This window comes from Natrix helvetica (genome assembly GCF_964273705.1).
Source record: "Natrix helvetica genome assembly, chromosome: 6".
Lineage (NCBI taxonomy): Eukaryota > Metazoa > Chordata > Lepidosauria > Squamata > Natricidae > Natrix > Natrix helvetica.
The window spans coordinates 36,281,305-36,300,416 of record NC_138553.1 but is presented as its reverse complement, the minus strand read 5'-3'; the positions used below and the strand labels follow the sequence as shown (position 1 = coordinate 36,300,416).

Here is a 19,112-nt window from a genome sequence, read left to right as displayed (position 1 = left end):
TTACTGATACCAGGATTAAAAAGTTGATGTTTTATGGATTTTCTTTTCTGTCTGTCCTTCTTTTCCCCATCCGTGAATGTGGGATCAATCATAGATTAAGCTAGCTGCAACATTCCTCGCTCATATCTTTTTGTAGTATTGTTGGATGCCACGTTTTAGATTGCCTTGTATATAGAATAAATAAATAAAGTTATTAATTTTAGTATAATGAGATAGCGCCTTTCAAATATACCTTATTATGGATTGATTTTCCGTTCCCATGGTGAACAATAGGAGGGCATTGGATTTCTGTTTATGATGCAAGCTAAATAGTGATAGAATTTTCCTGTTACTTGAAGCAATAAAACAAAATCTGGAATGCAAGCAACATCAAATTAATATTTTGCTTTCTTTTCAAAAGTAATTGTACATCAAGCTGTGTCATAACTTCAAAGAAGAAATAAGTATAAGTTTTCAACAGCCACACATAGCAATTTGCTAGCAAATGCCAATTTGTTTATATAATGGACACTTGTTTGGTAGGGAATAAAGATTATTTAGCAGAATTGTGAATTGCATTGAGGCCCTTCCTTGTGAAGAATTGTCAGAACCATAGATAGAAAATGAAAAGTAGGAATTGGATTAATATAGACCAACCGTATATCTCTTTCACACCATATGCTTTCTTCAGTCCCCGCATCAAATATGATTGGCTTTCAAATGATTTAGCAAAAGGTTTAGCTTGAACTGCCTGCCCCAAATGACAAAGACAACAAGGACACTAAACTTAGGCAATTAGCAGATAGTATCTGGGTTTGTGATACAAGGGATGTTGTTATATGGTAGATTTTCTCTTCCTCCACCAAATGGGGGTTTCTCTACAAAAGTCAAAGCAAATTAAAGATTGGATCTACCTGATCAATAGTATTTTTTGCTACCAAGAACCAAAATCACATAAGCCTGGAACTGGTGCAACCTTTCCCATTGGAATTTAAAATGAGGGGGGGGGGGGGAGAAACCGCAATGAAGTTCAGCTGAATAGTTTTGTAGGTACTTCGTAGGTAGACTATTTATATTTATAATGAGTAAATGATCTATACTGTTACACATCCTAAGTTCATTTACAATTTCACTAGTGTAGCTAAAAGGTATCAGATATTGAAAACAAAATCTTACATCTGAAAAGCTGCTGAAAGTTAGAAGGTGAGTAATTAAGAATTATAGATGATCCTTGACTTACAGCCACAATTGGAACCAGAATTTTCATTGCTAAGTGATGTGATTGTGAAATGGTCATGTCATATTTTACTATCTTTTCTGCTGCAGTCAAGCAGATCACTCAATCATCCCTCATTGATTTTACTTATTGGAAAGTCACAAATTGTGATCACATAATCCCGGGATGCTGCAACATTGTGAATAGATACTGGGTGCCAAGAGCCTTAAGTGACCATGAAGATGTTGTGATGGTTACAATTGCAAAGACCAAACACTTTTTAGGGCTGTTGTAACTTAAACAAATGGTCATAAGTCAAAGACTACTTGTGAAATCATTTTGGAGCTTAATGAGAAACTGTAACTACTTTATAGTATTTCTAAAAAAAACTTTTATTAAACTACTAAGAAGTCTCAAACCTTTGTTTGATTTTAGAACAAACAAATTTGGGTGAATTCAGGAAAGTACGGGCATAAACCCAGTTTTGGTTACTCTAAAATGAGAGAAAAATCCTTACTCAGTCAAGGAATGAGAGCATTGTTGCATTTATAAAATCCTTTATGACATTCACAATGAGTCCATATGTAGTACCATACATTTTTGTTAGTTTTAAATCAGTGCAAAGACTGTATTATAAGACTGGGAAGAACAAGTGAAACACATTTAAAAATTAAATCTCTGAAATGATTCTCAAACATACCTACTTTGTTTCTGCACTGAAAAAAATAATAGGATGGACTTAGATTTTAAGAACTAACTGCTTACATAGAATTTAATACAGTCCTATATAGTGACTGGCTAGAGGAGAAAAAAACCTGAAATGTTTATTCATACTTTTATTTATACTTTAAAACTGAAATGTTTATTCATAATGTTTATGAACCCGGTAATGACAAATCATAAGAAGTTGAAGCTGCAAATCTAAGAATTAATAACATTTAAAAACAATATTTCTTTTTTCTCCCTGATAATCTTACATTCATTCCATTACTATGTAATCCAGGATATTTAAATGTATAGGATATTGAAATTACATTTGAATCAGCTCATTCCATTGAAATTAAGTGCTCTATTCATTAAATGGTGTAGGTTTTCTTACTCTGAAAAACACAGTAAGACTGTTTTGATGAACATAACCTAAGGATTTTAATTAGACTCTTCCCTAAAAGGTACATAAGCTCATTAATGAATAGATACAGTGTACATCTTTACAACTAGGACAACTATCAAAGCTAATGACATATTTTAATTCCTGTCTGTTGCTGGAGATGTTATTCATATTCACAGTATGGGTGCTTCCATCCATGCTTGTCTAAATGCAAATGAAGTGAAAGGGCAATCAAATGGAAACAGAGAAAAATATAATTTTCAATACTGAACTCAATGATGGATGAAATTCTGACTCCATCAAAGACAAGACCCTAAGGCCATCTTCTCAAAAGCTAGTCCCACTTCAATGGGACCTCACTGAAATAAACAGGAAAGATTGCAAACAAAGTTTTCTATTAAGAAAATAAAGCACTTTAATCCTGAATTTTCTAAGAGTGGATCTGGTTGCATGCTTGTTAATAATTGAAACTGATGCATCTTTTTCTGCACAGAAACAAATGTAAAGGTTTATGCAGAGGTTTACACACACACACACACACACACACACACACACACACACTTACTTATATTCATGGAAAACTGAACTAAACTATTAGTAAGAATAGATGCTTCCACTGGTGTCATTATTAGATAAAATCATGTACAAATGGGATATAAAACATAAAACACATCCCAAACTCCTAAGAATAAGCATATATCACCCTGAAGGTACAGTGGGAACGGAACCAGAAAAAGCTATTTCAAAACCAACAGTTGTATTAGAAATTTAAGGAAGCTGAATTCTGTCAGTTTGGAAACTAAATTAAGTTCATCACCCCAAAGGATATAGTTGATACATTGTTGGGGAACATGTTTTTACATTTGCAGATTTAAAGGGAACCTTCACATCTTTTACTGTTCATTTCTTCATATATAATTTTCTAACCTGATTCCTTTCCACCTTCAGTTGCTAGTTGTAGATCCAGATTTGTTTAAAGGCATTATGATGATGCCAACTTTACTTTCAGTCCCTTTAAGGTTCATAACCTTCGTATGGAATTTGCCTTTTTCACAAGCTGCCAGACAATGAGACAACATGTTCACTGAGCTACCTGCTATAGTTTTGAATTATTTTCTCCCATGTACTTACTTACACATAGCTCAGACTCCATCAATGCATATGTAAAGTTAGATATATTTTTTTAGTTTCACTGTGTATCATTTTCCACTAACTTCACTTGAATTGCATTTGCCATCTGGCTCTTATGATTTATTTCAACCACTGTGAATAGTTTGATATCATCTTTATTTGACCAGCTTGCCCCCTACCCTTCAGTCAAGATAATATATGAATAACCTAAAAATCATTAGTCTTAAAAACACAGTTTCTGTAAGAACTCAAGTTCTTTCTTCTCTCCATTGAGAAAAATCACTCATTTACTCCTAATCATTGCATTCTGTTTTCTAATCAGTTAGCAATTTATAAAGGGACAGATCTACTTATCCCATTATTACTCAATTTACTCAAAAGCCTTTAATAAGGGATTCCATTTGAAATGAATCACAATTGTTAGAATATCCCATGACAGTTGTTCCTTCTCACATCTTTTGTTATTTTTAAATACAAAAAACATTTGTTATATACAATACAACAGATTGTTACTTAAAGTTTGGTGCTTTTAATTAGCTGTGCCTTAAATTATCCTGTTATATGAAAGGAGGGAATACTTGTAACTTGGAGATTAAATATAATTACTTAAGTAAATTCCACTTAATTGCACTTAGTAATAGCTTCACTTACATTGAACCCAAATCCTAGTAATTATATGGTCACATTCCATTGTTTGCTTAGCAACGATATGGAAGCTGACTTCCATTGCCTTCTTCCAGGATATTCTTTGGACTTCCCTGTCCAGTCTGCAGCTCTACTCAGGATTTACTCAGTGTAATTACCAAGAGGACAATCCTTTCTTACCCGTATAGATTTGTTTAACTAACAATAAACCCTCTGAAGAACATTTTCATCGATTTCTCCTCAATGGATCATATGTGATAATTCAATCACCAGATGATTTATGAAACAATCATGAGGTTGCTTTTATGACTGATATTTGATGCTATTCTTGGGATTTTATAAATAACAGAGCTCCATGCCAAACTTCTGGACCCTGCCTTGCCTTTCTTCATTACCCCGTTTGAGTGGATAGACAAAAGTAGGGATGAAGAGCATGGACAACAGTCTTTACTCTTCTTTTTTTATTCTGAGTGTTCAAGAGCTCAAATAAATGGAGCATAGGAACAGTAACAACACTTGGGGGAAAAGCACTGAGTGCATCTTATCCAAGCACCCTCTTCTTAAATCTGGGTATAGCTCTGCATTTTTTGCATCCATGATAATTTGTGTTCCAAACAGAAGTGTTGTGCTGCTCATTTTCTAATTGAAATACATTTTGAATATTTACCTTGCAATAATATGGTTTCCAATCTTTTCCTTTACACCATGATTCAAAGCATTTGCAGTCCATCATGCAAATTGAAGCAGCAGCACTGTGTTTATAACACTCCTAGATAACATTCACAAAACTCTTACAAATAGTCTAATAAACTGCCCAAGTTTTAATCTTGTGGGATTGGGTGATCTTATAACTATTTGGGCTTTTTAAAAAAAGGCACTGACATTCTATGCAATATCTGTGATATACTCATAGACCACAAGTTGGCAACCAGTCATCTATTTACATTTTCACATATCTGTGAAAGGATGTATATGGATCTATGCAATAACATAAATTCTCCATTGTGGTATGTTTTTGAAGTACAATGTAAGATTTACAGTGAGGAGATGGGTATCTTTCTATCTCTTGAGACAGACTTTGATACCCTTTGTAATGAAATCATTTGACTTTTACTGCTAGCTTCCCATGGATCTCAGAGTACACGGTTACTTGTTCAATCTATGCTTAAAGGAGTGTATAAGAAAGTAGTGTAACTTTTGTCAATACCATTGTCCTATTTTTGGATTCTAATTTTTAGAAGACTCTTTTAATTATGAAATAAAACTGTAGGATGGCATTTTGCTAAAAACAAATTTAGCATAAACATTATGTATAAAAATATTTTCACCCCCCCCCCCGGAGTTTTTAGAAAAGAAATCTGCTTGTATGTCATTGGATAATATGTAAAAATTGCCTTAAAAATGATAAAGAAAAGCTGGTGTGGTAGAAAGCAGACAATGAAGGTTAGATGGAGTGGCAATGATGAGCCTCAGCCATTTGCTTTTTGATATAAAGATATTTTAAGGTTGTCTATTTATCATTAGGAACTGTTTAATGCTTAGATAAGCCTAGTCATGAAAGTCATTTCCTAAAAGCCTGCTACAAAGTTCTTCAAAATTCCAAATGGGCCCATTGGTTGCAAAAGACTGCTTAATTCTCTTAAATTTCCTAACCTGACTATAAGCATTGTAGTCATTTTTCCTATTTCTCTTTGTATATTATTGCTTCCAGCATTAATTTCTCGTGCGTTCATTTTATCAAGGGTTTTTTTGTCACCTGTACATGAAAAAGGACTCTGCCCTTGGATGGGGCAATAAAGTCTTCTTACACAGTTTTCTGATATTGCTACTTCCTGACATCCATGCACCAAGTATTTGGTTATCTATTTTAGCTATTTTTTCAGGATATTTCCCTCCCTTCCCTGTATTTTTTAAAAATAAAATAATTATTAACCAGCATAGATTTGGAGGTTTACAATGCCAAAGGATAGCTATGTTTTATTGGGTGTCCCCCCCCCAAGTATGTTTAGAAATAACATTTTAAAACAAAATGTCAATTAACATGGTATCATATTACATGATGGATAATTTAAAACAGTGTGAACATTATCTGCATTTGCCTTATATGTGAATGTTCTAGACACAGTGGTAAAGCTGAAGTTAAATTAGTGTGAGATTTTTGAAATGGAAATGGAAATGAGTTCAATGAGCTAGGCTGCCTATTCCTCAATGAAAAAAATGGAAATAAGCAGTTAAATCATAACATTATATCTATGCTTCACTAATCAGTTTTGCTTCCTGATCTCGTTCTCTGCCCTCTCTTTTGCTTCCCACAGCCCACGTATGCTTAGCATCCTCCTGAGCTATGTTAACACAGTCGCTAATTACAAGATATAAACACAGAGACTATTGTGCTCTAATTTTCTACATAAAACTTGATGCCTTATTTAGAAATAGTAAAATGTTTAGAAAACTAAGTTCAAGGATCTTTATTTAAACATGGAACTGCATACCGAGCAGAAAGACCATCATACTGCATTTGAATTATTCAGTCTTAAAGTTAAATCAGTGATTGCTTTATTCTGTATAGATCCAAACATTATGACAAATCCTTCCAACATACCACTGCTCCCTATCTTACTATGGTGATTCCTAATTCTATATACTACGGTGATTCCTAATTCTACATGCTGCTATCTATATGCTCTTAAACTTTCATTGTCATGACCTTTAACTGGGAAAAATGGTGCATCATAGGACAACAATTTTTTTAACCTCAAATGATCTAACTTACATGATGTGTTCAAAATTTGGGACTCATGATTCCCAAGGGAATCAACTTTGGAGAAGTTGTGGCTCTTCATAAATACTGCCGGCTACTGCCTGCAGGCCTGCTGTTGTGGTCATGTGAACTTCATTTTCAACATTCTGCGACAGTTTTTTTGCAATTACTTACTCCCTCCCACACCAAGCAGCAGTCATTTGCTTGCCTATTGGGAAGGGAGATTTCTGTTGGTCCCTGCCAGATCCCCACAGGGAAACTCAATGGGGAAGCTGGCAGAAAGTCAGAATTTGTTCCTGTTCCTGTTGCTTTACTTGCCTTTGGTCATTCTGTTTGTTTAGGTAGGAAATACCTCTGAAATGATGACTCAGTGGGGCCCAGGCTGTCTAAAATATGGATATGTATGTATGTGTGTGTGTGAAAGAGAGTGTGCAGGTATGTATTTACAAAATCAATTCACTTTGAAAAAAACTAGGAATGTTCACTGACCACAAGATTCGGTTTGGGATCAATTTGGCACATCAAAAAATTGAAATGGCCCAGAATAAATCAGAGATTACCTGTTTCAATTCAGTGTCTAATAGTGGAGAAAACCACACCCAGGTGTAACGATTTTGAAACTGTCTTCAATATGAATTGAGGAAATCGGTATGCACAATAGAAGGTTCTGGATGGATAAAGAAAAAGTGAAGAAAACTGCAGGCAAGAGTGAAAACCTATTAAATTCTGGTTTACTTTTTAAGACAGAAGAGTTTATTTATTTATAAAATTTATTGGCTGCCCATCTAACTTCAGGAGAGCTCTGGGTGGCTTGCAATTATAAAAGATAAAAATCGTATAAACAAAAAGATAAATAATACAAAACAAAATTTTTGTTTGGAGGCGGATTTGAATTTTGTAATCTCTCTAAGGTCTATGATTGAGTTAGTTCTAGGTTTTCTGTTTTGTTTCATGTAGCCAGAGAACTCGACAGAAGTAGCTCAACTGGATTTAGGATTGTCGAGATGTGATGGTTCTTGGTAGTTAACTTTAAGACTGTCTACTATTATAAAAGTGTATTTAAAAGTGGTAATAGAAGAGGAAGAGACAGAGGCTGTTTTGAATGTGGAATTGAAAAGGACAGGTTACAAGAACGATATGGAAAAAGATGTAACATTGGGTTTACAAATGAAACTGGATGTGTCTTTATAATTGAAAGGAATGTACAAATTACAAATAAGAACAGTTACTTGGATAACTTTTTTTATCTTGGATTTGCAAACATGTTAAACATATGGTAAAGTTTTTGATAGGAAACAAATAAAAAATGAAATCACGTATTTTTCTTTTTCACTTTAATTTTAATATTTTTCTCAGTTTGCATTAGTTTTTATCTTTGAATCTGTAAACTTTAGTGAAATTATGTAAAAAAACAAATGTGATGATTTTAGAGTAGGAATCCTGTGTCCTACTGATGTTACTGAACCATTGGCTTTTATAGCCAGTGGTATGGGATTTGGAATTGGAAGGCTATGAGCTTTTGATGACAATATTTGTTGCTTAATTGAGATAATCTGATAATCATACAATAGAGCTATCATTTGGAAGATAAATGCATCATACTTTTAGAAATTATTTTTAGTGGCTGAGGGAGGGTCACAGAGAGGCTGTGATAACATCATGAAATGACAGAGCCACTTTTCCTTTGCTTTGTGAAGACGCTATGTTGAAGACTTAATATAACTTATTTCTTTTCTAATTGTTTAAACTCATATGCATAAATGTTTTTTATAGATTTAGGATTTTTCAGTGTGAGGACCTAGATTCACAGATTAATTATAGACCATTCTATATTTTGCTTGGACTCATTCTTCGTATTGATCATCTACCTGGATTTACTTCTATAGTGACAAAAAAGAAAAACTAAACACATGGGCAGCTTGTATACCTTTCCTTCCTAGGTAAGTTGTGTATACCGGTTGCTGTAAATTTCATCTCACTTTACACAAGGATGGATGCATATAGACATACATCCTGATCTACAGAATACAAGTGAAATTTTTCTAACTCCTCCAATGGCCATACATGTGCTTGAATTACTCCACATATTTACAATTCAACTAGTAATCTTAAAGTTGAATACAGTGGCACCAATATATGTTGACAGCATGGGATGTTATATTGCCAGCTATTGTAAGTGTAAGTTGATAATTAAGTTATATTATGGATATGGATTATAAATTATGCTGCCTGAACAAAAGGACCAACTGCTGAGACATCTTTTCTGCCTGCTTTATTTTTGCATAATATTGGAAGCTTGTCCATGTGCAATGATTTTCTTATCTAAGAATACCAGCTGCTTACTGTCGGCTGAAACGAGTTGTTCCTTTCTCCATCACTGTCATAAGGAGACAGAAATATGTGCATGACTTTCATAATGCCTTTTCATAATGATAGATGCACTTTACTTAGAAAATTGATTATAAAAATAGAAAATCAGCTTTGAAAAGCAATTTAAAGCCAGGGCATTTGTCTGTTTGTGATCATATTGGAGATAATGAGTATATTTTGCTTGTGTAGTTAATATTTTCAAATTATTACAGCATTGTTAATATAGGAAAGCCAATGTTTGTGGTATGATAAACATTTTACTGATTTGCACCCGTATTATATGCTAACTATTTAGTCTATTATTTGAATGGAAGATGCATGTAAAATGCAAATATAATTTACAGCTAAAGTAGCTATCTCATTTAGAATAATAACAGAATTGCAGTAAGTACATTGATCTACTTTTATCTTAGAATGACATAAGTAGATAATTTATATAACAAATTGAACGGAATTGCTATTTATGATTACAGTAAGTGTGTATTCTGTGTGTGTGAGTGTGTGTGTGTTAGAGAGAGGGGGGCAGAGGGAGAACATTTTTTCTATCAGCAAGTTATAGATGCCTTCAAGGTATGGCGAAGTATTCAACTTCTTATCACATGCTCCCCTTTTTGCTTGTGGAATATAGGAGAGATTGCAGAAATGAAAGCTTTTGTTCAATACTGTATAAGAACAGAATAGCTATTGATGGGCAATGGAATAACTTATTATATACATCATTTTGGTGGCATTGCCTGGCTTTTTTTTTGCCAAGCACAAGTCTTACATTTATCATAGGCCACATCTTTGGCATTTTATCAGACAAGTATTAAAATGCACTACGTTCTTGTTAGTAATTTGTATAACAATAGGTAATGAAAATTGTTATTGGCAGAATGCAGTACTCACACTCAATAAGCGGGTAAATGTTTATATATCTATTGTTAAAAAGTGCAGAAAATATTTTTATCACCCTAAAATGGCATGTGAAATACAAGGTCAATATGTGAAACATATGTTTTCCTTGACAACATGCTATCAATATTATTAAAATGGTGTCACAAATTGTAAAAGGTTGCAGGCCATTTTCTTAGATATATAAAGTTATTGCATGATAATAAAGGAAAAAGTTAGCCATGAAAAGACTAATAAATAAATGGTTTGATGCAAACATTTTGACATATAACAAGAAGGGTTAAGAATCAATGACTGTTCCTAGTAATATATCTGGAATCAGTGCACATCTTATGAACAGTGACCAGTCTCCAAAGTTTCAGTTTTCAAAGTATTTCAAATAAGACAGAAGAAGAGGAGGAAAATGAAAAGGAGGAAGGAAGATGAGGGGGACAATGATGGTGAAGATGCTGCTGCAAGAAAGAGTTCATCTTTTATTATGAAGCATTATTATAGCATATTAAACTAGAAGATGCAGGCTGAAGGAAGCCTTTTGCAAGTGGATTGGTCTTCTTTTGCAATTCCATGGTTGGTTTATTTGTTGATGATGAGATAGAGATAAAGTTCTGCTTAGAACTTTATTGCCACCAATAAGATTTTCCTTCATTTTATAGCAAAATAAACTTGTTTGGCCCTATGTAGCCATAGTCCTTTGTTTTAGATTGAGATAGATGTTTCTGGATGATGTTCCTATTGTGGATGTTAGTTCCTTAAAACCATACTCCCCTGTCTACAGCTTCCCTGTTATAACGAACCTTGAAAGCTTCAAAGAACTGCTTTTGTCAAGCAGTAGCCATCCATGCTATGTAGCAAGCTGTAGCTGAAACTTGGGATTTTCAAAAGCAGCTTACATTGTAGAAGTATAGCCTCTATTTAACAATCCAGTGCCCTTCCTCCTCCTGGACATGCTAAGGCATCATAGGACTGTTGTGTACCTAAAGGAATCTCTTGATATAGAACCCAGACGAGGCCTGTTAAATGGAAAAGGTGGGGGAAGAAGGGGAAAACAGAAAAGAAAATATGAAATGTATAAGTATACGGCAAAAGTGAGATACAAAGGGGAGTAAAATATAGCTAGGATAGATTAGCGAAGGTAAGGGAATAAGAAATTATATCAAATTATATTTGGGTCTGCGGAAATACCATCCCAAAGAAATATAAACTGAGGCCAGAAAGAGACACCTACAATAATAGAAAAGAAAGCGAGAAAGGAGGAGAACATGAAAGGAAGATGGGGGAAAGAAGAAAGAGGCAAGGAGAGGAGGATGGAAGGGAGAGGAAGAGAAGGAAAGAGTGTAGGAAGGGGAAGAGGAGGAGCGGGAGAAAGGCAAGGGAAGAAGGAAGGGGAAGGAGAGGAAGAAGGAAGAAAGTAGAGAAGGGAGGGAAGGAGAAAAGAAAAGGAAAATGAGGTGGTGTTACAACAGGAAGAAGGGATGGTAAATAAAGCAACCCCAATTGTATACTATAACCTATTAAATGAAGTAATAAAGGTATAAGAATGATAAATGTATAGAAGAATAACAACTATGTGAATGTATACTTAAAATGCTATGTAAGAGAATAAAAAATAAAAAAAAATCTGGAAAAAAATATATTTTCTACTAGTCAGACAAGTAGAGGTAAAGTTTTCTGTGGTGTAAGCCATACTCATATAGGGCTTTAAAAGTGACAACCAGCATCTTGAATTGCACCTAGAAATGCACAGGCAACCATAGAGTGCAGCTCATGGACTAGTGATGTTATAGGTGCAATTTAGCTGACACCATTTATTTATCTGTGCAGTTGCATTTTGTACCAAGTGCTATAGTGCTATCGTGGCTATCTTCCTATTGAGAGGTGGAATTCTTTTTATGCAATTTTCTATGTGCCTTTACCCTTTATTTGAATATAAATAGAGCTGCTTTTTATTTCATTTATATGTAGAGCCAGGAATGGATCTATTGTACAATTTCCAGACTACGCACGCTTTGGCAATGATAATCTGGCATACATTTCAACATTTCTTGATTTTTTCCCCACAAATAAATATGTATGCTACGTAAAGCCAAACATACAGATGGCAGTAGAAACAGTAAACTATAGTTACTCATTGAATGCCAATCATGATTGAACATGCCTGACAAATAAAGCACTGTGGTTTTTTTTTTTTTACAACTTTTGTATTTTGATAAGATTGAATAACAACAAAAATGGAGCCAGGGGAGAAAGAGGAATCATTGTTACTATTTTTGTCTGGCATAACATGTGCTATTGGGAAGCTTCCCATTTTGCAAACATGAAATACATTGGCTTATACATGACTTTTGAAAGATTTTGTAATAGAAGGTTATGAAGGATCCAGAATACGACTATCATAAAAAGTGTCCATGTTGTGTATAATATATACATCACGTCTTGGTATTATGACTTAAGCATCTTCATTTTAAATGTTTATGGCAGGGGTGTCCAAACTTGGGAACTTTAAGACTTGTAGACTTCAACTCCCAGAATTCCCCAGCCAGCATGGCTGGCTGGGGAATTCTGGGAGTTGAAGTCCACAAGTCTTAAAGTTCCCAAGTTTGGACACCCCTGGTTTATGGAAAATATGTTGCTTGCAGAGATTAAATCTCAAGAAAGGACAACTAAGGAGAGATTGAAAACAAAATCAATACATGTTCCAAGTGGATGGTGAGATAGGAAAAATGTGCTGTACATTAGGGTTCCCCCCCCCCCGCCGTGGAAAATAACTTACTTGCAGAATTAGGTTTTCGGCCATGCTTGACTATGTCAGTATGGAACTTTCCTACTTTTGAAGGAGAATAACGATGGAGACCAGTGAAGAACATATAGATATATCCAAATAGAGGACTTCATGATGGCAACAAAAGGAGATGTTTGTGGAAGAAAGAAAACAGTAGAAATAGTTGCACAAGAACAAAGAAGGCAGGAAGAGAACCCAAGGAGGAGGAAGGCAATTCTTCCAATGTATAAGCCAATTGGAATACTGGATACTTGAATACATGCTAACAAAAGAAGGCAAACTAAATAAATGGCTATGCAGCTGGAGCTAATTTAAAGCTCTGGATATAAAAGACAAAAGTTTTCTGAGATAGTTCAGTCAGACCAAAAGAAAGGGCTCACCTTCACAATTACCACCAAAACTAAAGCTCTACATTAGGAGAAAAATAAGATTGTTGATCAGTGGTGGGATTCAACATTTTTTACTGGGCTTGGTGAGTATGGCAGGGGAAGGATACTGCAAAATCCCCATTTCTTCACAATCAGCTGGGGTGGGGGCAGGGCCAGTCAGAGGTGGTATTTGCCGGTTCTCCAAACTATTCAAAATTTCCGCTACCGGTTTTCCAGAACTGGTCAGAACCTGCTGAATACCACTTCTGGTGTTGATGGTAGCGACTACATACGTTTTTCCCTAACTTGATATTTCAGTGCTTCCAATAATCTGTAATTTATTTATTTATTTATTTATTTATTTATTTATTTATTTATTTATTTATTTATTTATTTATTTATTTATTTATTTATTTATTTATTTATTTATTTATTTATTTATTTATTTATTTATTTATTTATTTATTTATTTATTTATTTATTATTTATTTATTTATTTATTTATTATTTATTATTTCTTAGATTTTTAGACCGCCCCTCTCCCAGAAAGGGATTTAGCCTATCTACCTTGCTGCTGGTTGTCCTCTTCACTTTATATCCACCTTTCTCAGTATTTGAGCCTTCTCCAGAGAGCTAGTTCTCTGCATAATATGTCTATAGTAGGATTATTTGAAGCTTATCATTTGTGTCTTTAATAAGAATTATGGGTTGATTTGCTTGATAATCCATTTGTTACTTTGCTTGGGCATCCATAGTATGCTTTTCCAACAACCAAGTTCAAAAGCCTCAATATTCTTCTTATCCTACTTCCAATTTTTGCTTCCATAGAGGGACACAGTAGAATACCATTGCTGCAAAATGCTGATATTTAGACATAGTCATACTTGTTGGTTATATAGTCTTATATTAGAGACTAGATCAGGGGTAGCCAACCTTTTTATACCTACCGCCCACTTTTGTATCTGTTAGTAGTAAAATTTTCTAACCGCCCACCGGTTCCACAGTAATGGTGATTTATAAAGTAGGGAAGTAACTTTACTTTATAAAATTTATAAAGTAGAGTTACAGCAAACCCCTACCACCCACCATGAAAGCTGGAACGCCCACTAGTGGGCGGTAGGAACCAGGTTGCCTACCACTAGACTAGATGATTATAGGGCTACCAAGTCTATCCTTCAATAAATGTAGATGGCTGTTGCCATTATTATTATTAACTTATCATCATTTTGAATAAACTGAATATTTGCAACACAGATCTGCTAGGTTTACTTACGCATCTACCCCTTGAATCAAAAATATGAACACAGTAAATTATGACTCCTGTATTATGTTCTGGTTTATACATCAATAAATTCTCCATGCTGTGGGACAAGAGAATTATGGCTTAAAAACCAAGGAAAACATGAATATATAGACAATAGTATCTTCTATTGTTCAACAGTTTTACTTTTGGTGCAAATATTTACTTCACAATAAATCTGAAGATAAAGGGAGAGAATCTTTTTGGAGCTTTTTGATTGAAAATTCGAACTGTGTATTCAAGGTTTCCATATGAAACATTCTTTAGTCACTACTCTAAAGTGGCTCTGATGGAAACTTTAAACAGCTATTACATCTCATCGGTTTTATTTTCTGCAAAATTATGTTTAACCCTTTTTTACTCTGATGGTTGAATCATCTTAAGAAATTTCTGAAGTCTAAAAGGTATTCCAGAAGAAAAATGAAAAATATATTATTTATTCTTATTAGAAGTTGAATCATTTATTGTATATCTAAACTTACCATTTAGTTTGATTTTTGGCCATCTGATATCAACCTGCATATTTCCTTCTTTTGAAAACATAAGGATAATTCAATTGCTCACTTAGCCATCTGAAAACAATTAAGATGAATAATATATTAACTAATTTTTACAGTAAATAAGCAATTTTATTTTTAAATGTTGTGGTAAATCAATGGTCAGCTATAGGAGCATTTTGCAATCAATTGATCATATTTTAAATTATTTCTAATAAGATAATCTAAAACAAAATGTCCTTAAGGACATTACAAAATATGCCTGGAATTCATATACTACTATATCACATTCCTCAGGAAGTCTAATATATTTACAATACATTCAGAATATTCATTATACTAACTTAAAGCTCTTGTAAAGCTTTATATATTATATTTTGGGGTGGAAATATGAAGATCTCTATAACAGATATTAGTTTTTCAAAGTTTTTAAAAGAACTCTTGTTTATATTTTACTTTTATAAAGGTTTGCATTCCAAGACCCAATGGTCATATCCCCAAATTGTTCTATTATTCATTTCTTAAATAGAGTTTTTTAAAAAAAAACTTATCAAAAGCAAACAAAAACCAAACTCAAATAAACATTGTAAATGTGGCTAAGATTAAAAGAGCTTGTGTGTATAGGAAAAGGACACCTAAACTTTAATATGATACGCATTGCTGATAGCTATATTTGGCCACGAAGGCCTAGCTTTTGGTAGAAGATACACTTGAGTGCATGTTTTTGTTTGACATGATCAGATTTTGCTTTACTGTTCTGTCTAAAATGAGAAAATGTTATGGATGCTTTTTGCAAAGGTATTGTTCTGTTTTTGATGGTAGTTCCAGGGCTATCCCATTAGTAGTTGTGAGCATAAGCATTTTAATGCACAAAGTGTAGCACTACTTCAGCCAATCTGTGATAAGAGAAAAAAAGAGATCACTATGGAAACAGCAGGGAGATTCTAAAAGGCTTTTTTTACAAAGTCAATGTCTGATGTTTGTGACTGTGGAAGCAAAATATTCATAAATCTGTACGATGCTATCATTTCTGATTTGTTATAGCAAATGCCAAGTGTTAGCAGTCTGGCCATAGTTTTATTAAGCGCTTTCTTTTTCAAAGAGTATTACTGGTTCTCCAGAGAGAGAAGGCAGAATAAGCGAAAAGGCATGTAGGAGATGGCAGTACTGTCTTATTTGTTTAAACTACACAGCGTATATACACAGCATAATGTATATATGTTTGTTTGTTTGTGTGTGTTAATCACTGACACTTTAGGGTTTATACCTTTGGAACACCAGTATGATTTCCAGAAAAGTACTAACTCAAGAGAGATCGAATACAACTGAGAAAACATTTTCTCTATTACATGTCTGCCTTTGATCTCATATTGAAAATCTGTAACCTTCTGACTTCAATCCAAGAGATAAATGCGGAAGGGATAAAACCTTCATGGCGCAAAGAAAGTGTTAGGGATCAACATATAAAGGTAACAGCTGCAGCAACAGCTCTTCCTGGACCTGCTTGGACGTCAGTCAGCTAGATTCCCTGGATGAGTCTCAGAAGATTGCTGTGCTTTGAGGTAATGCAGCATCCCTGGCCTGGGAAAGGCTAAGCAGTGCTGGCATTTAGGTTTTGTTTTTTCAGTCCTTGATGAAACACTTAGTAAAGCCAGGATGCAGTAGTATATCTGATCAGTTTCCTGTTCTCTACAACTACAAACTCAGGCTGAAAGAAAACGATGGTAAGCTGGTTACTATCATTGCCATTTAAATATACCTTTTTTGTTTTCAATCCAATAGGATAACTCTGAACTTTTAAAAATATAGATATGCATTATTAAATATTGTACAATGGAAAAATCAGGTTTGTTTCGTTAATGATTATTAGAAATATAGGAAATTTGAGAGACATATGTAAAGGTGGACTTACAGGTTGTTGAAGTAGATTTTATGTCCACATGAAGGGATTGTGTCTAGACATGTGATAGGCAACCTATTATTTTAAATAAAGTATTATTATGCACCTTAACTTTAGATGTATCATTGTAAAAGTCTAACTAAAAGTGAAGATTACTGGTTTTTGATCTACATTTTTTGAAGATTACAACATGAAATTGGATAATAAAGTTAGAAGAAAGGATGGCTTGCTAAAATCATCTAGTTACTGAAGTTGGTTATGTTTTTTAACTGGACCAATATTACTAAGAATTGGGGATGTTTTTCAAGCCTAGTGATATGAAATTGGCAATGCATCCTTTTGAAAATATAGAAGCAAATCTCTGAGCCATAAATACAAATCTAAAAATGATTTGGTTTCTTATATTTGTTTTGCTCTTTCGTGAACACCATTGTAATCTATTAACCAAGAAGAAAATTGACTTTTTGAAGGAAAATTAAATGGCTTTTAAGAGCTTCCTAAAGAGGTGTAGTATGTTGGGAAAAAGCCAATAAAACGTTTGTTTTAAATGGTAAAGATCTTGCTACATTTATAATTCATGTTGTGTTCAGACCATATCAGAAGATGATGACAGCACTAACTATAAAGGGCAGGGTGATGGTAGAAGAGCAAGATCTTGGATGTCTGATTTTCTCTACAGTGAAGATATTCTACACATATGGCCTTTCCAATCAGTAACCTCAACGGAACAAATTACAAGGTAGGTGTGAATGAACTAACAGACAACTTGATAACTTTGAGGCAATCAAAGAGTACAAACCACACATTTTTATGAAACATCTTTTTATTTTATTTTGTTTTAAATATGTTACATTTTATTTTTCTGATATCTGAGGTTTTCAGCTTTTGCTTCTAGATAAGAATAGAGAAAGGGAACCCGGGGAAACAAACAATTGTCAGTATTAAAATTGCAGACAAAACAATGTTATAAAAACATCGCTTTCTTTACAGCAGTGTTTCTCAAACTTGGCGACTTTAAGCCCTGTGGACTTCAACTCCCAGAATTCCCCAGCCAGCTATGCTGGCTGGGGGATTCTGGGAGTTGAAGTCCACAGGACTTAAAGTCGCCAAGTTTGAGAAACACTGCTCTACAGCATTATATATTATATCTAAAGATCTTTGAGATGTAGATTTGTGCCTAGAGCAAGGTGGGTGGCTGAAAACTCTACCCACCCATGGTGGTGACTGAAAATTCTATCCACCCAAGGTGGGCGGTTGAAAACTCTACCTCCACCTGTGAGATTTCTAATGAGTTTTCAGATAAACAGAAATCTCACTGGAGCTAATAAACTACCAACTGAAAGGTTTTTTTTCAACATATCTTTATCATGTTAAAGGTCAATATTGCAGGAAAATTTGATAAACAAAAGCTGTCGGTAATTTTTTCCCCAAATTATTTTCAAATGACGCTAATAAATAATGTTTACCACTATTACTGTTGTAATTTGTACACTGCCTAACTCTATTTCTATGAAAACAATACTTAAAAAGTAATTTGTTGCAGTAATTTGAGGCTTATAATAAATTATATAATGTCAGACGTTGGCCAAACTGGCTTTTGCTATCTTTTTCAGAATCTGTAATATTAGAACAACCTCACTAGCATCTGCACGATTATAACACCCAGTGGCTGGGGGATTCCAGATTAGCAATTGTCATATACTGTTCTAACTGAATTTTGATTTTTTTTTCATATTTCTTTACGATGGATATTTTGGTCAGTAGTTTTGCCTCCCATCTAACTGATATAGGCTGCAAACCAATGAACAGCAAACTTGCTTAGGTCCTAATGAAATATATACTGATTTCAGAACTGTACCAATAATGTAGAACGTAAGTTGGTATTTAAAATAATTTATATCTAAGAACTAACTGAATTATCATAGTTCTTGTCTAGCAACTCTCCATTCAATGTTAATTTCTTTAAATGTTATAGTAGGAAAACTACTATTTTAAATACATAGAAATGAAATGTGTGGTAATAAATATGCTCCAAGATTTATATAGCAACTATTAAATGAAGCTGATACAAGCTGAGTATTTTCTTGGTATACTTCACACACAAACAGAGAGAGGGGAGGGAGGGAGATATTTCTACATCTAAATGATTTCTTACTAATACATC

General features: G+C 34.0%; 1 long non-coding RNA gene across 1 annotated transcript in view; it reads right to left on the bottom strand.

Annotated features, from left to right (window-relative positions):
- The window catches only part of LOC309394739, a 46,595-nt gene that overhangs the window by 23,287 nt on the left and 4,196 nt on the right, over nt 1–19,112 (bottom strand). The window contains exon 2 of the long non-coding RNA XR_014175781.1: nt 15,034–15,123. This is a non-coding gene — a long non-coding RNA (uncharacterized lncRNA). The remainder of the gene's footprint in view (nt 1–15,033; nt 15,124–19,112) is intronic.